Source organism: Oryctolagus cuniculus, chromosome 6 (genome assembly GCF_964237555.1).
Source record: "Oryctolagus cuniculus chromosome 6, mOryCun1.1, whole genome shotgun sequence".
NCBI lineage: Eukaryota > Metazoa > Chordata > Mammalia > Lagomorpha > Leporidae > Oryctolagus > Oryctolagus cuniculus.
Window position 1 is genome coordinate 109,768,864 of NC_091437.1, and position 26,053 is coordinate 109,794,916.

The 26,053-nt window shown below is 37.0% G+C and overlaps 1 protein-coding gene and 1 pseudogene across 16 annotated transcripts in view; both read left to right on the plus strand.

Moving 5' to 3' along the window:
• The window catches only part of RALYL (RALY RNA binding protein like), an 833,139-nt gene that overhangs the window by 210,634 nt on the left and 596,452 nt on the right, over nt 1–26,053 (plus strand). The gene's annotated exons all lie outside the window — the stretch shown is intronic.
• On the plus strand, nt 13,175–13,287 carry LOC127490811 (U2 spliceosomal RNA; annotated as a pseudogene).

The following is a 26,053-nucleotide window of genomic DNA, read 5'->3' on the forward strand; positions in this document are numbered from 1 at the left end:
CCGACCAGGACTAGAACCTGGTGTGCGGTGCTGCAAGGCGGAGGATTAGCCTAGTGAGCCATGGTGCCGGCCTTTTTTAAACTATCTTTGCCTAGCCTAGAGCAGTAAGCTCCCTCCCTATTCTGCCATCTTGGAGTCTCCCTCTTTGTAGTAATTTTTGAAGTCATGTATTGATGATAGCTCCAGCTTGAATTCCTTTAGCTGTTCTAGGTCTTTTGTGCTTCCATATGAGTTTCAGGAATTTTTTTCTAACTATGTGCAATATGATAGTTTAAGAAGAATGGCTCATTTTCAGTAGTTCAGAAAGATTATTTTACAGGTTGTGTGCTTCATTTATTTTGTTGCACAAATCTCCTCTGTGAATTATAGGCACTATTAAACTTTTGTAAATGATAAAGCAGGAATGACAACTGGCACATGGTTGGTGCTTTGGAACTACTTCTTGATGAACAAATAAATGGGTGAGTGAGTAAATATATGAATGGTTCTTACCCTTTAATAATTTACCTGGTCTTTCTTTTAAGAATAAATTATCTACCAGTCATTTATATAAAGTAAATTGCTGCTTGGGAATTCTGAGACGTTTATATATGATAACATTTTATATTCTACATTATTTGTACCAGTGTTTTTTTTACCTTTTGAAGACACAAACATTTCACTTATTCAATGTCTTTCTCATTTCCAGCTAGACAGTGTTTTTCATTTTCAAATTGTGTTAATAATCTATAACTCATTTCTCATCTGTAGTTAGGTCTGGTTTACTTTGCAAAACTAATGTTGGCCATAAAAGTCAATACATTGCATACAATCTATATGCTATTACTAAAAGATGGTCGTAATTATAACCCAATTCATGTCACAACTAAAAGGATAGAAAATTTGCCAATTAAAAAGAAATTACTGCCAGTGAATTCTATCACTCATAGTGTCCAGAAAATTCAATATGTTTTATCACTGCAGTGGGGTACATATGATGGAAGAATAAAGTCTGAAGAGATAGTAAACCTATGTGCTGACTCACTACTGACATTATATTTATCAAAATTCTTATTTGAAAATAACAAAGAAATATGGGTTTTAAACGTAAAATAATTTTTGAAGGGAATGATTAGCTTACAGATTCAAAGGAAAGACTGGAAAATTGGACAAAACCAGAATTAGAAACAAAGACACAAGATATTTATTTAGCAAAATCAAATCCTGTTATTAATACTGGACTCCATACTGATTCCACTGACACTGCACTGGATGCCATATATGAATAATTCAGCATGGTTGCTGTAGTAATCAGCTTTAAACTGTCCTTTGTATTCTTTACAGTCCCAGGTGATGTCAGTTAGTTGTTGAATTAAGATCACATATTCCTGCTTTGATGTCAGAAGCCAGAGTGAGAAATGAATTGGTATTTTTAGCTTCTGCTCTGGGAGAGGGGAGCCTACCTCTTGCTAAAATATGTAGGAAGGTAATATTCCCACACTGAAAAGGATGTGTGTGTGTGTCAGGATGACTGACAAACACCAGACCCATTAAAAAGCTGTATAATCTGGAGTGGGTTTTGTGGTGTAGCATGTTAAGCCTTTCCTTGGGACATCCTCATCCAATATCAGAGTATTGGTTTGAGTTCTGGCCACTCTGCTTCCTAGCCAACTTCCTTCTAGTGCATGCTGGGAGGCAGTAGATGATGACTTGGGTTCTTGGTTCTTTGTATGAGAAGCTTAACTGGAGTTTAATGCTCCTGACTTCTGCCTGGCCCAACCCTGGTTGTTGTGAGCATTTGGAGAGAGAACCAGCAGGTGGAAGATGTAGCCTCTCTCACAGAGAAACTATCATCTCTCATATGTTTTTAAAAGTTTTTAAAAGGTTGTATGGCCTAAGAGATCTGAGAGGGCAAATTATTCAACTTTTCTAGATGCCATTCTTCAAACAAGAACTAGAAATAGATAATGAACTAGAAATAGATAACTAGAACTAGAAATAAATAGTGTCTATTGAAAATAACAAAGATTTTTGAATTCAGTTAGAAAGATAATACAATTCTACACAAGCAACAACAGCAGACTAATGAGGATTTGAAGTGGTAGAGATAAAAATGATATAACAGAAGGAATATTTTTAGCTCTCTGACAACAAGGGATTTCATAATTGGAAGAGGAGACTTGAAAGGTATACCTTGGGGATTACTCAGATCTGCATCTCTGTGATATATGCTATTTAACACATCCATGTACATTTAACAGCTGGGTGTTCTTCCTCTTAAAGCAGATTTTTATAGGAGTGGCAAAGTATGAGATAATTGGGGATTTGTAGGAAATAAACATAAAATAGTCCTATTAAGGTTATTTACAACCGATAATATCAAATACCATATTATGAAGTTTTGAGGGAAACACTATAGAAATCCTCCTGAAGGCAAAACCACCTACACTGTAATTTATTTGAAATTTACTTCATTTTCTCATGGTATCATTACATGTTTTATAATTTTTCATAGTTTTCAAAGTGGTTTACATCTGTAATAAATACATCACTATATTTCAGTTATCTCACAAAATCCAAGGTTAGGAGAAGACTAGAAGCATGCTAAAATTTCTCGGAATCTTTTGATTTTTAATAAATTGTGTTACAAATCATTGCAGGCTCTTTTCTGATAGGAAATAACACTCTGTAGCACCTTTCATCCTAGACCATTTGAATATTAGTGTAATTTTCCCTTGACTTTTTGCTTTATCTCATAATTATGAACAAGATATCTAAGGAAATAAGTAATATGAAAAGGCCTCAAACCACCACGGACTAACTTATTGAAGAGCCACACTGTATTGATTGAAAGCTGTTATGATTCCAGATCCATATCTTCTCATCAAAATATGTGTTGTGAAGATTCCTCATATAGTGGGCAAAACTTTTTTCTCTTAAAAGTAATTGATGAAAGTCAAAGGACAGAGCAACCTGTGTAGGAAGCTGTGTGCCAAGTTTCTGTTAATCAGTGCTTTAGATCTGAGGTCTAGTTTTCATGGTTTGCCTCTTCTCTTGATGGTGTGTTATCCTTTCAGCCCAGTTCAGTTGTTTCCTACAGATATCCTAACCTGGATTTAAAGGATATATGAAGGGAATATGAGAGAATGAGGGGAGTAGAATGTGAATACCTTATAGGAAGCTTTCTTTCTTTCCTCATTGATAACTGATTTTACTTTCCTATCAAACATGTTACTTTAGACTTTTAATATCAGGAATATATTTGTTTTGAATCTTTCAGAGCTGCAGGTGAACTAGTTGAATTACATGTTCTAGCAGAATGAGATAAACAAATAATACCAGTGAATGAAAGCACCAATTTCTCACATAATGCGTTAGCTTAAGTAGTTTTAGGAAATGTGCTCTCCTTTTGCAGTATATTAGCTTACATCATGCCATTAAAAATTCTAATAAATCCTTTTCTTCCTAAAGAAAACTATTTAAGCATTGAATCAATTAATATAATGGATCAAAACAGAACATCATTTGGGTGGCACAGTTTCAAATCAGAATGATTAGAGTTATTTAGACACTGAACATTCAACACAAGCTATGATTTCAGCAGGGAGTCTCATTTGGACTTTCTTCATTTTAATTCTATCAATTTCAAATTTTATTGACAGCAGTGAAACACAAAAATTTTAACAGTGATGCTTTATAAAAACCTGTAAGTTTTGAATAATTTTAATTATTGCACCATTTTTGTCCCTAAGAGTATGCATGTAAATTATTTTCCCTGGATGAATGATTCATAAGTGACATTGAAGAGTTAAGCCTTAAAGGACTATATATATTTTCATTGTTCCTAAAGGAAAAACTGCTTATCTAATTGAAGTTGATTATAAGTACAAGTTTGAGTAAGAAGATGATGAGTTATTTAACCTTTTTGAGTCCACTGATGAAGTAACAGAATTGTTAAGATTAAGGAGTTATTACTTTTACATAAATGAAAGTTCAGAGTAGTTATAACTAGTATGGAAAAATACACATACAAGGAACCTTCAAAATGTTTTTGGATAATGCACATTACAGAAAACTGCTTGCAAATATCAAAATTATTTTTCACAAAAATAAACTTTTCATTCCATTTTCCATGAATGTTTAGAAGTCTCCTTGTATACATACACACACACACACACACACACTCACACACACACACACCTACACAGGGCATACATGCCCTGTATCCTGGCTTTGAATGTAAGCGGATTATGAATTGTGTGAATGGGAAGCCATATGATTTGTTCAGTATTATGTGTTCAAATGCCAGGGGACAGAAACCAGAACAAAAGGAAGAACCAAAGAATGTTCCAGAGCAACAGAAGTACAAGTCTGTAATAGGTAAATACCAATGTAAAATCTTCAGTGTAGCTGTATGTGGGTGTTTAGAATCCAAGTAAATATACAAACTATAGATGGATAGGTGATCAGAAATAGTTCCCAGTACTGTAAATGTGCAAATTTGTAGAAGCCTGGAAGAAGGCTGAGGACATTGAAATTTAGTTATTTCACTGAAATAGAAAGTGAGGGTTACTGTGGAGTCAGTTAGTAAAGAGGTCTCAGATTATCAAAGCTTGCAAATTGCCCTGCTCCAGTAAAGTGAAAGAAAAGGGTTTCTCTAATAAGATTATTATTATTATCATCTCTGGTTAAAAATCCTTGAAGAGTAGTAGTATAGGAAGATTAAATAACTGGGTCAACACAGTCTGGTCTATGATGTTGAGGGGAGGAATAAAATGAGCTACTCTCTTATCCTTAGAAGTTATTCCTCTTGCTTCTCTTCGCGGAAGTCCACTGATAACCCCTATTAAAGCAAACTCTTTCAATCCACATTTTTCAGTGTTTACTGTGTGTCAAGATCTGGGCTAGCTGGTGCCGCGGCTCACTAGGCTGATCCTCCGCCTGCAGCACTGGCACACCGGGTTGCAGTCCCAGTTGTGGTGCCGGATTCAGTCCCGGTTGCCCCTCTTCCAGGCCAGCTCTCTGCTATGGCCCGGGAGTGCAGTGGAGGATGGCCCAAGTGCTTGGGCCCTGCACCCGCATGGGAGACCAGGAGAAGCACCTGGCTCCTGGCTTTGGATCAGTGCAGTGCGCCGGCTGCAGCACGCCGGCCGCGGCGGCCATTGGAGGGTGAACCAACAGTAAAGGAAGACCTTTCTTTCTGTCTCTCTTTCTCACTGTCCACTCTGCCTGTATAAAAAAAAAAAGAAAAAGAAAAAAAAAAAGTTCTGGGCTAAACACATTTTTTTAAAAGATTTATTTATATAGTTAAAAAAAAAAAAAAAAAGAGTTACAGACAGAGGGAGAGAATTCTTCCATCCACTGGTTCACTCCATAAATGGCTGCAATGTCTGGAGCTGGGCCAGATCCAAAGCCAGGAGCAAGGAAATTCTTCCAGGTCTGCTTAGTGGGTGTAGGGGCCCAAGCACTTGGGCCATCTTCCACTGCTTTTCCAGTTCATAAGCTTAGAGCTGGGTCAGAAGAGGAGTAGCCAGGACAGGAACAGGTGCCCATATAGGATGCTGGCACTGCAGGTGGAAGCTTAACCTGCTATACCACGGTACCAGCCTCTGGGCTAAACACATTAATTCTTTAATATTATCTGATGAAGCTAATTTGTGATAATAGGTGTTGTTATTTTACTCATCACCATAAAGCATATATAAAGATAATATCCTTGAAGAAATATATTTAACAATACTTAATATTTTAGTGATATTTATTGTTATTTTCCCTAATCACATGCACCAACACACAAAAGCCACAAGTAACTAATAACAATATTTTCTCATTGTTTTTCTACATTGGATTCTTTATGATTCTGAAAGCAACATAATAGGTAAAAATAAAACTATATAAAATATGTGAATCTCAAATTTATTTAAATGAAGAATGAATTTATAGTAGTCATGTGCAAAAGAAACTTCTCACATATTATTTAACTGAGACTGTACACAAACATTCAGGGGGCTATATCCTGAAATATTGTGCCATGACACACTCATCATTAGAGATTATAAAAGTCTAAGATTCATTAGCACTTGGGTGAACTATTTCTAAAGATCAACTCTTTGAAGGTGTCTGCCCTTATGGACAGCATTCTTGGGAAAAAAAGTAATTACAGTTGGCAAATGCCGGTGTTGCTTTGTGGAGAGAGAGCCTTGATATACTCAGGAAATATACATAGTCAGTGAGAATGCAGTCTTATGGAAGATGATAATGACTCTGAATGCAGCCAGCTTATAAGACACTTAATGATTAGCAGTAGAAAACCCTGACCAAATTACAAAGTCTTCTGCCTGAATTTGTATAGGAAAACACTTCAGGAGAGTATAAAATTTTAGACTGTTGGGCAGCAACTGAATTCATTTATATAAAGAATCATTCTAGGAGAGCTGGTGTTGTGACACAGAGGGTTAAAGTACACAGCATCCCATATCTGAATGCCACTGACAGTCCCATCAGCTCTTCTTTTGATTTAGCTTACTGCTAAATGCACCTGGGCAAGAAGCAAAAGACTGTCCATTTACTTAGGCACCTGCCCCCCATGTGTGACACCAGATTGGAGTTCCAAGCCCATGGTTTTGGCCTGGCATAGTCCTGACCATTGCAGCCATTTTGGGGAGTGAATTGTGGATGGAAGACATCTTTTTCTCTCTGTCTCTCCCTCCCCCTCTGTCTTTCTGCTTTCCAAATAAAGTAAGATAAAATCATTCTAGGGCATTGGAGATGTAAAGGAATAAGAATCAACAGTATACATGATATGTTTTGGTTGTAAATGGGTAAAGCCCAATATTCCTTTACATATCAGACAGCATCAAATTTAGTGAACATTCATGACTGAAATCCAGCATTGTGGCAGAGGACTGGTCAGGTGTTTGCCCTGTGAGAACTCTGGCAGATGAAGGGCTTACATTTAGCCATGCTGAGCTCATCAGAAGCATCCCCCTGGTATGGGTTATTCTGGATGTAGCATGAAGAAAGGAGAACTGCTTAAAATCTGTTCCGAATGGGGCAGCAGCAGTAGCAGCAGCCTGCACACAGTGGCAGAGGTGGAAATAATGGTGGCAATTCAAAAACACATTGTGGCATCATTTTGCCTGTGGTCCTAAACACTCAGAGTCTTTGATTTTAAAGCATTTCAAGTCTGAATCACTTGCTTTCCCACTGATTGCATGAACCATGCATCACTTACTAATTAAGGTAATGTGTGTTCCAAGATATCTAGCATCATTTTCTTTTCTTTGTTATCCAGAACAGGTTTTTTGAAACTCACATAGAGCACTCCTACCATGGTGGATATAAATTTCCCTAGTTCCACTATGAACCAAATCCCTAATGAGCTATATGATTCTTTATTATTGTGAGCTTTTTAAAGTTTAGAGGTAGGTATATTTACCACCATATTGTTTTTTGACGTTTACAGTCTAGAATAGAATCCATTGTATAGTATAATAAATACCTCCTGGGTAAAATAGTGATACTCACAGAATTAAACAAAAAGCTGTTTTACAAAACACACAAAAGGGAACTATAAAATTATTCCATGTCATTTTTGTAATGAAATCTACTTGATTTGCCAAAATAGACCCAACTAACTTAAGAAGATAATGTCACCCAACAAAGGAGCTTGAAATATATAAGTGCAAAATGAGAAGACCTTACTCCAAAGGGACTAGTTACCACTCTATAATTGGTCAACTTAACTTACAAGAACCCCAGCTAATGATGCCACATGACTGCCATTGATCAGGGCTCCCAAAAGGACTAGTGCTTTCGATTTTCTTACCTTGCAAATTGGTGAACTAAAGCAAGCAGAATAGATTTAGAAAATGCAACACTCTCAAAAAGAAGAAAGCTTCTGAAGGAATAAGTAAATGCACAAGGAAAATGTCCCATTTGTAATGCAATTGAACCTCAAGATGCTCTTTATAAAGGTGATGCAAGAAAGAATGTTTAAAACTCAAGCTACAGTAAGATGGCTTGTGTTGGTAGAGAATTGACTTATAGCTATGAGACAACGAATGAAGTGGGCAATTGTTTCATGAAAAAAAGATTGAACCATGATTTGGTACAACAAACTGTTTGATTTTATACTTTTACAAAATATTTGACAAAGAGTCTGGTAAAAAGTATAATTTGGCAAATAATTATAAGGGTTTCCAGTATGCCATAAGTATTTCAAGTGGATCAAAGTGAAGAAAGTTGTGTGTGAGTTTTATTGTCTACAAATGTAAGATACTGCCTTGGAAATAGACAATATGTGTGAATCTAGAAGTTACTATGTAGCTGCCTATATGAGAGGTACATAGCACATAGAGGGAGATATGGCAGTTATCTAAGTGGTAGGGGGATGGCATATATAATGCATGAATTCTCACATTGAGGAAGCAGGGTACTTGGCAAGTTGTCAAGACAGAGCCCCAAATTACAATAGAAGAAATTTGATTACCAAAAGTTTGTTATAGCAGAACAGCCAAATCAGTGGAGAAATGGGCCAAGGTTGGAGCAGAACTCACTGCAGATTTTCTTGACCCTGAAGTTCATGAATTTCTTAATTTTTTACACATTGAGATCTTCTTACCTTTCTGATTAAAGATTATTTTAGTTTCTGACCCCAGCCCCAATTGAATTCTGTAGTTCAATGATTGACCCTGGTGAAGAGAAGAGTTATTTAACAGAGAGGAGCATCCAGTCAAGTCATTTATTTTATCCAGAATACTATATGCAAATTTAGGTATTAGATGTGTCTAAAATACAGTGAAACTAAAGAAGAGCCATTAATATGAATCAAATATTAATCTGCAAATGAGAAAAGGATGAAATAAATGAAATTGTGGCTGAACACAGGTGCTTTTTTTTTTCAAATCCTGGAATAGTTTATGGAAGATTCTGCTTACATCAGAGGATTTCAGATTCCTTATTTTAGGTGTGATGAGTGGTGAGAATTTAGTTCCATGAGCAGGCACATTTGAGACACACTGAATTGCAGAATTTATTTAACTTACGTATTTAAATTTATGGATTTTGTGACCCTCAATATGTGGTGCAGGCTGAATAGTAAGTAGAACCTTGAAGGATTTAAATAAATTATTGGATGGCCAAGTTATACCTATGACGAGTTATTAAAAGGAGTTACATATATCCTTGGTAAGCAGCCTTAACTTGAATGTGATATCACTAAAGGCAACTGTGTTTTCCAATGAAGACTTTTATTTTTTAATTAATTTATTTGTTTGGTAAACAACTTGATCTTTCATATTCTGAATAAATGAGAAATGTGTACTTATCTGTTCTCGAGCAAGTAGAAGGTTATTTCCTTAGAAGTAAATTTTATTTCACTTTCCTTGAACTTGTGAGAGTCTTTTCCTATATTACTTTTTAAGAAGTCACAATATTTCACCTACCTCCTCCTCAAATATATCCCACTCATCCTGGGAACTATGAAAATAGGATTAACATTACATGAATTATTGAGAATTCAGAACAAATCCTTTCAAACAAATGTCAAAACTCAAAAGCCACAAAAACAGTGTTTGTTAGCTTTCAGCTTAGCCTAGAGGAATGCCGAGTTTTCAAGATATAAATAAGTTCTAATTACCAATAGTATTGGAGAGATGTTGATGTATACCATCTTAAAGAAGTAAGATGTGAGACTGGTGAAGGTTTCATGTGATTTATTTAAATGATTTAGCAAAGCAATAGATAATTTACTGAAGGATATTGCCAATTTGGTGATTTTTAAGAAATATTTAGTATAGTTGACTCTTTCTAGAACACAAATTCTTTTAAGTATTTGCTTGTATAGATAAAGTGTTTTCTTTTAATTCTTGTTAAACAACTGAAATTAAAAAATTGATTTCCACTTAATAGTTTTACCTCAAGTTGATGTTTGTATTACATTACATCTTCTTTATTCCTTAAAAGTTATATTTTATCTTTAAAATACATAAAGTTGCAGATTCAGCTTTTTGGTGCTATCATTGGTTTTCAGTTCACAGTATTGAAATAATATTGGGTGTAGATTGCTGTATTGAAGTTTTTCAATATAGATAGCCTGTGCATTAGGCAAACATCGTTTCTAAAAGTGACTATGGACTACTTTGGCATTCCGTGTGTTTTAAACATATATAAATGAATAATATGTTTCTGTTGATCTATTATTTATCCAGATCTGATGAGAAAATAAATAGAAAAGCTTGCTCTTTTAGGGTTTAGGGGAAAAGAAGCAAGTAGCTAGTCATGTGTCTCTTCTTGCTTGAAATCCCCAAAGTGGAGATCCAAAGGCAACAGGTGCTTCTGTCTCCTTGGGAGAACAATACCAGTGCCCAAGGTAGGTTGGCATTAATAATAGGCCTCCAAGAGGAAAAAGACTGGTTACAAAATGTTTAAGCAACAGAAGATCTAAATTAGCCATTCCATGGTTTCCTAGAGAGACCTACCAATGTAGTCAAGGTGAGATCAAGCCATAACATTCATAATAAAAGACAATACGACTTCATCAGGAACAGATTCCTGACAGGGAAGGTAGGAAAACTTGCAGTGACCAGGTAATAAAGAGAAATCCCCAAAGTAAAAGAAGACGAACAGGCCCTGTCTCCTCCATCCTCAGTGAGGGCATTTATGCCTCATCCTGCACAGAAGTCTCATGTTACTATACTCTTTGATTTTAAATTTTTATTGTTTACAGTTAGGTTTTTAATCCGTAGTGATTGATTTGTGTATCCTTCATCCTGGGAAGGATTTACACTCAAACTGCTGCATGATTTTCTTTATTCTTATCACATCTCATCTTTATTCCTTTCTTTATTCCTATCAAATATGTGGGAGTGAAGTGTTCATGCTCTTAACTCTTGCCTTGTACTCAAACAGCAGCAAGTTTAGCCATGATCTATTTACTAAGTCAGTTACCTCCTGTTGATTTCTCACCCAATTTATTAATCATGATTCAGTTGACGTGGCCTAGTATTTTCTTGATACTGTTGCTTTAATAGTTTTGTGATGTTAGTTTTATTTGATGTTTTTCCAGGTACTTTAAAACTATTCCTGTGATTTTCCCCTTATTCTTGATCCCTGTAAAATGAATGTGTCCACAGGGAAAATAGAAATTATCTTTGAAACATTAAAGATCTATTTGTTAAATATTTTTTGTTGATTCTAAGATATATAAATTCTGATTTTAACATCTATACATAAATTATATGATCAAATTATTATAAATTCATTTTTGCGTCATTGATGTTTTTATTCTTTTCTGTCTATAATGATTGAGAAAATTGCACAAAAATAGCTATATGCTGGTTAAAATATTTACATTTAGGATAGGAACTAAAAAATGGTCTTTATCAACATTAAACATCACTATGATAAAAAATGAAGTGAATTTTAAAAAAAATATAATTGATACAACTCTTTAGTTATCCTTAAAGTTTTTTTTTAAATGACTTAACACTCCCAAATAAGTGTTCAACTTGCAAAAATCTGTACATAATATATACTGCATAAAGAAACCACATCAACTAGGCAGATTGCTCTAAAGTGGCTTGGATTATCAAACATTTGCAAGTTAATTTAAATATCACTGTATAAATTGGAAGAATTAACTTAAATTAACATATTTTATTTGTTCTGTTAGTGAATAACCAAGATTTTAAAGTTCCTCAAGCTATTTTATATGCTTATTAGGATAATTGTAATTATTCATTTTATTTAAAAATTAAATTATATTAAGCATACAGTGCTTGCTGAATATAAAAGTATATATCGATGAATTATAAATCTTGCCTCCAGCTCTGAAGCATTTCACTCATCTTCATATTTCATGTAACGCTGAGCCCTTTCTGGTCTCTGTTCTGCCATATGTAAGACAAGAATGCTCACCAACCTTTTGTGCTTCATGAAGCAAAAAAGGTTATTTCACTTGTGAGCTTCTCTTTTATGAAAGCTGATCAAATTTCTGATCTTATTTATCTTTGTGAGTTTAGGTAATGGTAGACATTCAGAAGTCCTCATTGGTACGTTTATCAGTTTGTTTTTTCTATAATAGACCATAAACTTTGACATGATAGGCAGCAAGTCATTCTTTTGCAATTATATTCTTAGCATTTACCTTAATGTGTGGTGGGTATGAATGAATGCTTTTGTTTAAACACTTTGTTTACATTTTATGATAGAATTATTAATTATATTCATCCCCTGCTATCACTGCTTGATGCCCAAGTGTGCCAGAGGAATATTAAAACACGATGCCAAGGCCGGCGCCGCGGCTCACTAGGCTAATCCTCCGCCTTGCGGCGCCAGCACACCAGGTTCTAGTCCTGGTCGGGGCGCTGGATTCTGTCCTGGTTACCCCTCTTCCAGGCCAGCTCTCTGCTATGGCCAGGGAGTGCAGTGGAGGATGGCCCAAGTGCTTGGGCCCTACACCCCATGGGAGACCAGGTTAAGTACCTGGCTCCTGCCATCGGATCAGCGCGGTGTGCCGGCCGCAGCAGCCATTGGAGGGTGAACCAACGGCAAAGGAAGACCTTTCTCTCTGTCTCTCTCTCTCACTGTCCACTCTGCCTGTAAAAAAAAAAAAAAAAAAAAAAAAAAAAAAAAAAACAACAACGATGCCTCCTATTGGAGGACTTCTGTGCAAGTGAAGACACAGCTTAATACATATACACCAGAATCTGTGTGAGACAGAATATAATTAGAATTCTACTTGAATATCATAGATTTTAAGTCAAGTAGGTATTCAAAGAGAGACTCTTCTATGTGGAAATTGTAGTTCAGTAAAGAAGAAATATTCATAACAAATAAGGGGAAACTGCTTTCCAAATGAGTACAGCAAGACTGATAGCCATAGGATATTCTAAAATATTGTTTTTTCAAATTCATATATTTATTTGAAAAGGAGAGAGAGAGAGAGAGTTCTTCCATCCTCTGGTTCACTTCTGAAATGCTCGCAACAGCTGAGGCTGGGCTGGACCCAAGTCAGGAGATAGGAACTCCATCCAGGTTTCCCATATGGGTGGCAGGGACTCCAGTACTTGATCCATCACCTGATGCTTGAGTGCACATTAGCACATTAGCAGGAAGCTAGATAGAAAACAGGGGTCTGGGACTCAAACCCAGGTACTCTGATTTGGGATGTGGGTGTCCAAATATGCAGCTGATTGCTTCTCTGCATTTTGACTAAGATCAAGTTTCATATCTGTTCTTATCAGTTTAGTATCTGATTCTTCCTCTATCTAAATATGCAGTTGAATTGGCTGTATCATAACACCTGTCCACAGTCATAAAATATTAAAAAGGGTAGAAGGATCCAGGAATCATTAAAAGAGAAAAGAATGTGTTTGGAAACTTTCATATTTCAACTTTCATGTAGATATAGAGAATTCTGAGAAACAAAGTATTTTTTTAACTTTTGTTGGTAAAAAAAAAATGGGGGGGGGAGAGAGAGCAAGGGGAGAGAGAGAGAGAGAGAGAGGAGAGAGAATCAATGTGAAGAAAAGAATCAACCAGTATATATATTACATTATTCAAGGTAGGTTGAAAAGAGGATTAATTGAAATGCAGTGTGGAATTGAGTGAGGAACAAAATGGGTGAAGGAAAGACACCAGAAATGAAAGGAAGAAAGAGACAATTAGTTTTAGGCAGTTAAATTAAGAAGTGATGACCAGGAGGTGGCACTGTGGTGTAGAGGGTAAAGCCATCACCTGTAATGGCAGCATCCTTTATGGGCACCAAACTGTGTCCCAGTTGCTACACTTCCGATCCAACTCCCTGCTAATGGCCTGGGAGAACTTGTTGAAGACGACGGAAGTGTTTCCTGCCACCCATGTGGGAAACCTGGATGAACTTCCTGGTTCCTGGCTTTGGCCTGGTTCAATCCTGGATGTTGCAGCCATCGAGGCAGTGAACCAGCAGATGGAAAATCTGTTTTTCTCCCTCTCTCTCTCTCTCTTTGAGTTTCAAAATAAGTAAATAATTATTTTTTAAAAAAGAAGGGGTGACCAAAATGAACTGAGATGCATTAGAAAGACATTGAAAAATTGAATTATGAGGGCTAGTTTCTGACACCTGAAATTTGAGATGTTAGCCAGATAAAAAAAATGGAAATGTCTAAAAGAATAAAGAAGCATTTTAAACTGCATTATGCAACTTAATTTCCCTATTCTGCTTACTTTATCAAATGTATACATATCTTCACACACTAAGTCTTTTTAACCCATTTCCTTTAGGAACTTTTCTCATATATTTTATTTAATTTTCACTCTTATTTTTTAAAAAAATATTTGATAATGCCATTTACATCAAAAAGTGTGATGTTATTCAGTCACTTTAGATATACAATTGCCTATATGAGAGATATAAAGTTTTCTTTCCTTTAAGATGGGAGTGACAATTATTGCCCTCCCTTACTCACAGTGTTGTCATAAAAATCAGAAGAGATGATGGGTATGAAAGCACTTTGAAAACTAAGATCTTTACAAATGCAAGCTATCATCATTATGATTACTGGGTGCCCTCTATGTGAACCTGAAACAATTTTCAATTTTCATTTATCATGTCACTCTTCTAATTCCTGTAGAGAATGTCCCACAAGATTTTTATCATAGGACCCTGTTTTAATCAACGAGAAATGTATTTTTATGAAAGCATAATATTGTTTCCATTATAGATATTCTTGAGGTGTTTTTCCTATCTCTTTCATTTCATAACTGCCTTTTCCCCAAATTACATGTGTGCAATGAAATTATTTCAAGTAGCATGCCACATAAAATCTTAACTGCTTATGCCATCCTCCTTTCTCCTGACTTGGTCTTTTCTGACATTGTGAGTATGAATTCTCTGATAAGCCCCAATCAAACCGAATATTGAAGATACTGTAAGAAGATAGCGGTGTCAAACTCATTGTTTAGTGGAGTTTGAACTTAGGGTTCGACACCAGCCAAATGAAGCTGTTTTGTCAAAGAAAATTCTTAAGGCTTTCTATACATCTACTCCATCCTCGACCAACTTAGTATTACTTGCATACTTGCAATGCTTGTTTGGGCTTTGACACAATCGCCAAGACCAACATAATCCCAGGTTTCATGATTATCTTCTCCTTCCAACTCTCCCTGACACCCCCCAACCTGTGCATAAGTTCCATCAGCTTCTCTGGGTGTGTGCAGTATATTAGAACACTTTACACCCGTATGAATAATCACATTTTGGAAACAAATAACACATTTAATTTGTATAAAACTAGGCTAATTTTACTTCCTGGGATTCTTAAAAAATAAAAACACTGGGCTGGTGCTGTGATGCAGCAGGTTAAGCTACACCCTCCCACACTGCTATCCCATGTGGGTGCCAGTTTGATTCCAAGCTGCTTCACTTCAGATCCAGCTACCTACTAAAGCACTTGGGAAAGAAGTGGAGGATAGCCCAAGTGCTTGGGCCCTTGCACCAACACAAGAGACCCAAAAGAAGCTCTTGGCTCCTGGCTTCAGCCTTGCCCAGGCCTGGCTTTTGGGGCCATTTGGAGAGTGAACCAGCAGATGGAAGATCTTTCTCTGTGTGTGTGTGTCCCTCCCCCTCTCTCTGTAACTCTTTCAAATAAATAAATAAAATCTCCCTAAAAAAAAAAAAAACAAAACTCACTAAACTCACTGCTAATTGGAATAATAAGCACAAGAATTAAACTTCAGGTAGCTTCTAAAAGCTATACTATATAAATTTCAGTTATGTATCATTACTTTTAAAAGAGGAGAAAGAATAGAAATGAGCCTGGGATATTATTCTGTCTGAGAGCCAGGGGAAAAAACAGAGCAGGCAGGCTCTTGTGTGCTTCCCTGTCCCTATAGTCTTCATGCTCAGTGTTGATGGGCATCTTCCTAGCTTCCCATCCTGAGAGGAGAACACAAGTTGTTCTGGATCATTGCACAACTTCTGTCTTTTTTTTTTTTAATTTTTTGACAGGCAGAGTGGACAGTGAGAGAGAGACAGAGAGGAAGGTCTTCCTTTTTCCGTTGGTTCACCCCCAATGGCTGCTGCGGCACACCGTGCTGATCCGAAGCCCGGAGCCAGGTGCTTCTCCTGGTCTCCCATGCGGGTGCAGAGCCCAAGGATTTGGGCCATCCCCCACTGCACTCCTGGGCCACAGCAGAGAGCTGGACAGGAACAGGAGCGACCGGGACAGAATCCGGTGCACCGACTGGGACTAGAACCCGGTGTGCCGGCGCCGCAGGCGGAGGATTAGCCTATTGAGTTGCAGTGCCGGCCAACAACTTCTCTCTTAATGCCTTGTTACACTTTCTTGAAATCATCTACATGCCTTCTCCTCAAAATTGACTTTCTTGAATCCAGGTTTGACTGATTAGTTCTTAAGTTTATGAATCCCCATAGCCTCTGGACCCTGACTCTCCCAGCAACAATTGTCAGGGCTACCTTTGATGTTAGATAAATCTCAAGCGTTCCACAGACTGCACCCAGTAACTTGATCTATGGCTGGCTCTAATTTGAATATTGACATTTCTCATCTTCATTTCTTGGCCAGTTCTACCATGTCACATGAGCCACTGACTCCAGGACCCAGATAGCATATGCTTCCCTCTAGCTCATTCTGCTGCTTCTCAAGATGACCTCACTGTATTTTACCCTGATCATACTGTCCCTGTCCTGCCCCTACCTTTTCTCTGCTTTTCTTGACACTTCAAAGAAGCAGAATGCTGGAAATTAACAAAAGCTTGTCACATCCAAGCATCCATTTAGAGAAGAGGGGCATCCTGTCACAGCTGGGTGTTTTCTGATACTTGGCATAGGTCACCAAGTCACTGCAGATTACAGTGGAAAGAAAAACACTGCACTTGAGAATTTGCTATAATTTCCAGCAGCCCCAAACCTGTAATTACTATTGCCACTCTCAGGAAGTGAAGCCTCCATAGTTAGCCTTTGCCCTTATTTCCAATTCTCCTGCCATGTTTTTCTACTTTTTCTTTTGTTAGAATTTGTATAAGAAATATAGATGTTAAAACCCAGCTCAACTTTTGGACTAACACTGTATATATTTTTATTTAATTTGATTCCTTGAAAGACTCAAAGTGCACAGAAGAAATTTAAATCGTGGTAATATAATTGTTAATTTTAATAAAAATTGGCAAGATTTTACTTTGACATTTTGATAGATTTATGTTACACTTTGTAAGTCAGTAGGTCAGTATATTTGCAGACTAGGTGTGTTCTTTGTTCTATTTTAAGGATAAGGATACTAAAGGGCAAAGGGCATTGCCCATGAGGGTGCTGGAAGTGGATGCATTCACAGATTTGCCTTGGCAGCAGCTGGGAGCTGTCAGTCTTCAGTACTCTACCTCAGGGTCCTGTGTAGTAAATCCTGAGAGCCAGTGTCATCTCGTCATCTTCTTATTGAAATTCATTCCTTGGCTCTACATGGTATTCAGGATGCATTATCAGGGAGGGTTAGAAGGCTTTCGTTGTATCACTCCATCCTACCACCTCTCTCCAGCCATTATAAAAATCTTGTAGAGCCTTTATTTGGAAATGCTGTCCCCACTTTTCATCTGAATAACCAACTTCTTTTTTTGGGTTGGGTCTTTTGAGGAAACCCAATTGTGGTCTGAGTTGGCTTCATATGACATCTTGAGTAATTTCTATTTTATTCACTAGTGCCATTAATTTTCTCATTTCCTTAAGTTAAGCTTCTGAGGGTAGAGATGTCCTGTTTCATTTTTGTTTCTTCTTTTTCTTCATCTGTGAAAAAAGTGTAGTAATAACTACCTAGTAGATTTATTGGAGGGATTAAAGGTAATGTATGTAAGTAAAATAACTAACAGTGCCAAAGACATGGTAATAAAACTAACAATAACTCATATTTATTAAAACCATTTTCTGTGTACCAGGTGCTGTGGTAGGGGATTAATGTGTATTATGTGTAACCCTTATGTAATGATTTTATTGAATGGCCTGTATCAAAGCCAAAATGCTCTTTTACTTTTGTCTTCAACCACATTATCAAATCTGAAATTTGATACATGTTAGGCAGAGAACATAGTTTCTCAGATCTTCAGCTATAACAAATTAATTTCAGTAATTTAAGCTTATGTTCAGATATTGAAATTTCCAAGCTATCCTTAATTCAAATAAATTCAAAATCATTCCCCTTCCATCAATTCAGATCTGATGCTTATTTCTAACTCTGCATTGCATAATAGTATTTGACTTCTAGTCTGCCCCTGCATCTGTACCTATGATGTTGTCAGAGATTGACTGTTTGGTGAGTGAGATATTTTCTTTTTCTTTTGTGTGTGTGTGTGTATTTTAATGACATTTTATTTATGAAACTGAAACTTGAATTTCTGCAGTTTTCATGGATTAGGAAATGCTCTTTCCCTCACCGCCAAACTTTAAAAGATATAAACACCACAAATTTTTAGTCACAAGCCATAGAATAACCATAGTCAGCTGGATTTGGTCTGTAGGCTGTAGTCTGCCAACCTCTGAACTAGATGGCCATCTTTGTAACTGAATACTCATAACTTTCATATGCTAATGGAAAGGCATTTATCCAAAGTAATCATGTTATGCTCTCCTGTATAAATGAAAAGTTAATAGTTCAAAGAGAAAAATGGTAGAAGATTTGAAAAATCACATGCTTTTCGGTAGTATAGATCTCAACAAACTCACAGGACACCTGAGCCATAGGAGTATTACAGGTATAGTCAGCCTGCAAGCAGCAAATTAATTTTTTGAAGGATATGATCAATTCTTAATTACCTCTATCCAAACAAATATTATCCCCTCAAAGCCTACCTCTAATTCTTGGTCTGCAACAATACTTGAAGGCTGTGTCTACCAAAGAAAGTATAGTGGTTGATACTAGAGACTTTTCACTCAGAGAGGTGAACTGAGACAAATCAGGGCAACAAACAGAGTTCTTTGTAATCAAAACAAAACTTCGGCAACCTCATGCCAGACCCTAAAATCTTTTGGAAACTATACTGACTCATAAGTTCAAAAGTTTGAGGGGGTGGGGCTGGTGCTGTGGCTTAGTGGGTAAAGCCGTCGCCTGCAGTGCCAGCATCCCATGTGGGTGCTGGTTCGAGTTCTGGCTGCTTCGTTTCTGATCCAGCTCTCTGCTATGGCCTGGGAAAGCAGTGGAAGATGGCCCAAGTCCTTGGGCCCCTGCACTCACATGGAGACCCGGAAGAAGCTCCTGGCTCCTGGCTTCGGATTGGCCCAGCTCTGGCTATTGTGGCCAATTGGAGAGTGAACCAGCGGACAAAGACCCCTCTCTCTCTCTGCCTCTCCTTCTCTCTCTGTGTAACTCTGACTTTCAAATAAATAAATAAATAATTCTTTAGAAAATAGTTTGAGGGGCAAGAATTGTGGTGCAGAGAGTTAGGCTGCTGCTTGGGATGCCTGTACCCCATATTGAAGTGCCTGCACTGTTGATTCCCCTGCTTTCAATACAGCATCCTGCTAATGTCCCTGGAAGGCAGAAGATGATAGGTTCCTGGCACCTACGTGGGAAATCCAAATAGAATTCCAGGCTCCTGGCTTCAGCCTGGTCCAGTTCTGGCTATTGAGATTTTGCTTTGTGGTCTCTTTTAGAAAGCAAGCACACAAAAAGCAGGAATTTCTCTCCCTTCCTTTATATTCTCCTGAGCAGGTGCTCAGTAAATATTTGTCGAATGACTAGGGTGAGAACTCTCCCCATCTTTGTGCCTCTTTTTAAAAGTTGACCGCTTCCATAGAGAAGTTTCCTATAAAATCTTAGGGTGATTTAGCTCGAGAAGGGGAATTATATGATAGCTTTGATGAAGAGTATAATTGTCCTATTTTAGAAGAAGATAGAGTAATGAGTTCAATAACCAAATGCGAGATGGTGGAGTTATTGTTGATTACTATGGCTGTGATTTCTGGTGAGATATTTTCGTAGATGGTTCAGAGCACTGTCCATCCCCCACATTGCCAGCATTTGGACCTGATTCCTCTGACAAGGCACATATGTATTTAGGCTACCACCTAATTCCAGCCTACAATAGACAACTCTGTAGTCTTCTACTTGGGTTCCCTTACTTGTGAAGATAGCTCTTTTCAGTGGGGTCTCATAAAGATATCAACTCGCTTTCACTCGGTTACACTGAGCTCCTGGGAAATGCAGGTATTCTTGTCATGACAAGTGATGGTATGTAGGCTGTCTGCTGTCTTCTCTGCTTGTCATCCTGCCTTCTGAATTCTCTGGAAAGGAAAGGAACGTGCATCTCAATGTTCACATTTGCCCAAACTCAAGAAGCCACATGTCAGCTTGTTCCAGAATCTTCTCATCACATTGGTCATGTTGAGATTGGCCTGCGCCTTTCTGATGCTCAGTAATCTTGTGGTCAGTATTGGGACACTACTCTATGTGCCTTGCACTCACTTAGATCTAGTGGAGCTCACCTTGTTGAGTATCTTAAAGGAGCATCAGTGAAAGGAGGAAAAATCATACCTGTTTTCTCCCCTTGGATAATGTCTCATTGCTGTAGTTACTTTATTTCTCTCAATGTGCTCCCAAATTCTGCTTTTGGGATACCAGATGAATGCTGTATTCATAGCCAATTTGATTACTTGTTCAGAAACCCTGAGAGAGGTGCCTAACAGCTTGGGTCAGAATCTTTTCTCCTATTGTTATTTATCTTAGAGTTGTAGTTGAAATGTTTGAAGCAACAGGAAATGTCCTATTTCACATCTTGTTATATTTAAAGTACTACTGTATTACTGAAGAACAGGGAGTTTAAAAGTTAAATTATTATTCCTTATGACTAAAAATCTTACCTAAAGTCCAAATCCAATGTGTATCAAGAATAATTTGCTTCCACACTGACTTTTCTTTTTATTGACCTTCAAATATGGTTGTTCATTTTTGATTACCTTTGGCATCTGTAAGTTGAGATAGACAGTGTGGAATTCTTCAGGATTTATTTAGATTTTGACAACATGCAATTGGAACTTTGATGTTTTGAGCATATTGACTTATATGTTTTAATCCTCTCCTGCTTTGTGGTAGTAACTATCAGAATTTTCTCCAGTAAGTGAAGAAAACACTTGATATAAGTAAGGCAGTGACTAGCTCATTGTGATAATCCAACACATAGCTGTTAAATGAAAGACTGCAGGAATCCAAAGTTAGCTGATGCTACCACTCCTGGCAAATAGTGACTACTGCTGAATTTTGTCTGATATTTTCATTGTGTGGGTCCCAATGTTCGCCCATCCATCATCAACCCTACATTCAAGAAAATGTCTCTCGCATTTTTATTGGATGCCTGCATTTTCCTTACAACCAAGTAGGAGAAAAATCAGACTTTGAAAGCAGGCTGATTGTCTGAGAGTTGAAAATTTAATCATCAAGAACCAATTTAAAAGTGCCAAGTTGTAGAAAACCTAGAGAATTTTAACTTTAAATATAAAATCCATTACTGCTCCATGGTAGCCTCAACTTTCTGTCAGTTTTTAAATTTGAAACATGCAGATAAATGGCCATGCAAAATAGTTTAATATAGTGTAATATAATTTTTTTAATGTTCAGAGGGAAAAAGGGTGAAATAATCTTAGGGATCTTTGAAGAATTTTACAAACAGTTCTGTCACGTTAATCCACTAAAGTTAAATGAGTTAAAATAGCATGAGAATATTTAGTTCTTTTCTTATAGGTAAAGTATTCATACATATGTTGAATTCATCAAATAGATTTTCATATAAAATTATGAGTGAAGAGCCAGCACAGTGGCGCAGTGGGCGAACTCACTGCTGATAGAATGCTCCATCCCACATTGGAGTGTTCTGCTGTTCCACTTCTGGTCTACCTCCCCTTAGACCGATGTTGGAGACCCTGATGGAGTTCTGGGCTCCTGGCTATGGTTTGGCCCAGCCCTGGCTGTTGTGCATGGGAAGTGAACCAGCAGATAGAAGATCTTTCTCTCTTGCTTTCACTCTTACTATCACTCTTTCTTTTGTTCTTCTTTCCAATAAATAAATAAATCTTCAAAAATTGTTTAAACTATGAGTGAAATGTAAAAATTGTTGTCACACCTAGTTTATGTGCAGATATCTTTACACTCAAGTTCATTTGCTGCACAAATGAAACATTTAAAACATCTAAGCATATCTGTGTACATGGAGTTCTAGAAAATGTAAAGCTATTTGGAAAGAAAGCAAATCAGAATGGAAGAATAAGGTAGGGGCTTCACTGGGAAGAAGCACAAGACAATATTTTCAGCTGTTAGTCTGAATTATTGTATTGGTTATGTGATTATTTCTCAGTTGCCAAAATGAATCAAATAGTCCTTTTGCACAGTGAGTGGATCTCCCCATGTACATTGTACCCCAGTAAAGCTCAGCGGAATTGGGAAGAGGGAGAAAAAAATCTTTGTTATTGAGTTTAGGCTATTTTACTTGCAATATATTTTATTATGATAAAGTGGACAGGAAAGTGATAGACAAATTATTTTAAATATGTTCTGCATGAATAATAAAATGTCAAATTCCAAATAATCATAAAGATAATTAATCTGATCCTCGCTTCATTCACTCTTGACTGAGTTGATGTTAATGAGTTCTCCTCTGTCTTTCAGAAACCAGATAGAACATAGTCTTTGCCTTGTTGATGTGCTGTTAGTTATCTGTTGCTATGTAAGAAATTGTCCTGGAGCCAAGTGGTTTGAAACAACACATTCATCATTTATGGTTTCTGAGTCAGAAATGCATGTGCTGCTTAGCTGGTGCCTCTGTTTCACAGGGCTCCTCACAAAACCGCAACCAAAAGATCAGGCAGGCTTTGGGGTCTCATCTGAAAGCTCCTCTGGTAAAAAAATCTGTTTCCAAGCTCAGCTACAAAGTTGTTTGGAGAATTCATTACCTAAAGTACTATTGACCCAGGGCCTCCACTCCCTTGCTGGCTGTTGACCAGAAGCTGATCTCTCCAATCCTGCATGTCACCCTTCCCAAACATGGCCCCTTTATCAGAGCCAGGAAGGTGCTGGAGAGTGTTAGCCAGGAAATGAACTCATGGTCTTTTTTTTTTTTTTAAATATTTATTTATTTACTTGAAAGTTAAAGTTACACAGAGAGAGTAGGAGAAGCAGAGAGAGAGAAAGAGGTCTTCCGTCTGCTGGTTCCCCCTCCAATTGGCCGCAATGGCTGGAGCTGAGCTGATCTGAAGCCAGGAGCCAGGAGTTTCTTCTGGGTCTCCTACATGGGTGCAGGGGCCCAAGGACTTGGGCCATCTTCTATTGCTTTCCCAGGCCATAGCAGAGAGCTGGATTGGAAGTGGAGCAGCTGGGACTAGAACCGGCGCCCATATGGAATGCCAACACTGCAGGAGGTGGCTCTACCTGCTATGCCACAGTGCCGGCCCCTCATGGACTTTTAAATGCAATCCCAGAAATCACGTAGTCTCAACTTTGCCTTGTGCTGTTGGTTATAAGCAAGTTAGAGAAGGGAAATAACAAGGACATCAATACCAGGAAGGGAGGAATCTGTGGCAGGCATTTTAAAGGCTGCCTCCATAGGAAGTCTAGTTGATTCACCAAATCTTCAGACTTACTCCATCAAAAAAAAAAAGAAAAAGAAAAAGATCATCCAGCAAGTGTTTTAGTGTTTTAATGTTTTCTACCTTACAGAATAGTGTGGAAAAGTAGGAGCTTTATAACCAGACTTTTTTCTTTAAGTTCCATGTCTACCACTTAATATCCACATAGCTGAGACTATATTAAAGTCATAAAGCATACATTCCTCACAATGAAATGATGTCCACCTAATAAAGTCATTCTAAAAATGGAACACAATAATGAATGTACAATCGCTTCTCAGCCTTTTGGCTAAGATCAAGTGTGATAATGAATATGCAGCTCAGAGCATGAATCTAGCAAATAGTAAGCATTTACATAGTTAAATTATCATTGGTTCTGTTTGTTTAAATATTATTCCTGACTTGAAATCGAATTCTCTGAAAAGTCTTCCTATTAAACTTAGATGAAAAACTAGGGACTTAAGAATCAAACATTCAGTTTCATATGCTCATCCCTCCTCATTCTGAACAGCACACTGTTTCCTTCTTTTTGTTCCTTCCCTGGCACACTCTAGGCCTCTACTGTTTCTACCGATGTTCCTTATATAACATTTTTTTCATGCCTGTAAGTTACTCTCTGCTTGACATGTTTGTTTGATTATAATGTATGTGTCTCTGAGTCATCACATAAACATGAATTATAAATTTCAGGTATTGTAGAAAGGATCAGGGTTAGTTTCAATAGTGTGGCTATCCCTATATCGAGTAATTTTAAGTACTTAATTTTTAAGTAATAAAGTGTTATGAATGGTTCTTGATCTTGAAAATGATAGTTTACAAGTGATCTGGGGGAGGTTAGGTATTATTAAACTCTTGGGTTACTTCCAGATTTGTCAAAACAATCGTGAGGCTGAAAACAAGAATACTTTTGGTACCTCATGGCTTTCTTGATCTGTTTTTCATTTACCCTAAGTCCAGTGATGTAGCAAAATAGCAGGATACATACAGTAAAAATCAATACTCAATATAAGCCTGAGTGGAATTCTTAAAGTTGAATTGGAATTTATTCCTATTATGAAAGAAATATCTCATAACAGTTGAGTAGGACATGTCACGGTTAATATTTAATGGCTTACTCGGATTTTTTTTCCTTTTTTTGTAAATGTTTGCTTTTTCTTGCACTTAAAAGACAGAACAACAGACGTACACACACACACACACACACACAGGCTGGGGGGAGAGAGGGAGAGAGCGAGCTTCCATCTCCCCAGATGCCTGCAACAGCTGATGGCAAAAGCATGGAGCGCCATTCAGGTCTCCCATGTGGCTATCAGAGGCCAACACTTGATTTATTATCTGCTGCCTCCCAGAATGCATTAACAGGGAGCTGGGTCAGAAGCCGAGTAGCCATGACTTGTTCCTACATTCTGATAAGAGATGTCTCAAAAGGACAAATACCATATGTTCTCCTTAATCTATGGTAACTAATAGAATACCTAAGAGGTAATCTATAGAAGTGAAATTGACACTTTGAAATGCAATGACATTGAACAGCCCTTGTCTTGGCTGTTGAGGAACAGTTTTTTTTGTTTTGTTTTGTTTTTTTTTTTTTTTTTTTTTTTTATGTATACTATTCGTTGACCTCTTTACTTACTATAGGGTTAATCTTACATATATAAAGTTAATTGCAAAGAGATCTTAGTAAAAAATAAGAATGGGACTAGGAGAGGGAGGAAGAGGAAGGATAGGAATGGGAGTGGGAAGAATCACTGTGTTCCTAAATTTTTATTTATGAAGTGCAAGAATGTATACCTTAAGTAAAAGGTTTCTTGGGGAAAAAAAACAGATGTGTACATCCCAAACTTCACCTACTGCCCCCAATATTTTTTTTCTCTCAGTTGCCAGTATGCAAAGTAACAATTACATCTTTACATATCAAAGATGAATTTATAAATATTTTACTATACACTATACATGATCAATTGGTTATTAATAAGATACACTGTCTTTTAAAATTCAGCATTATTTGCAATGGATTGCCATAAAAAAAATAAAAAAAAACATAAAATCAGGTCCAAATAGATTTCCCAAATGAGAAATTCTTACAAATTCACAGAAGAATAGAATAGAAAATTCTATTTTTCTAATTAGAAACAAACATAACTAGTTCATTTATTTATTTTGGCTTAAAGATTAAACATATTTTTAATGGAAAGATCAATATTTCTTATGTCTGCTGTTAACATGAACACATTCCTGGTAAAACATTTAGAAACAACAAAGATATAAAGAAGAAATAAAACTCAACCCCAATGCTCAGAAAACCACCATTGGAACTTAATGTATTTTTTACAAAGTTATCGTAAAACCATTTTAATTAGGATATTAGCATTTGATTATGTTAAAAAAAAATCCTGAGTAACATACCTTGTAAGTGTATATAGTATATGTAGGGTTTCTATTTTTCTGTGTTTGGTGACACTTTCAGGATGCTAT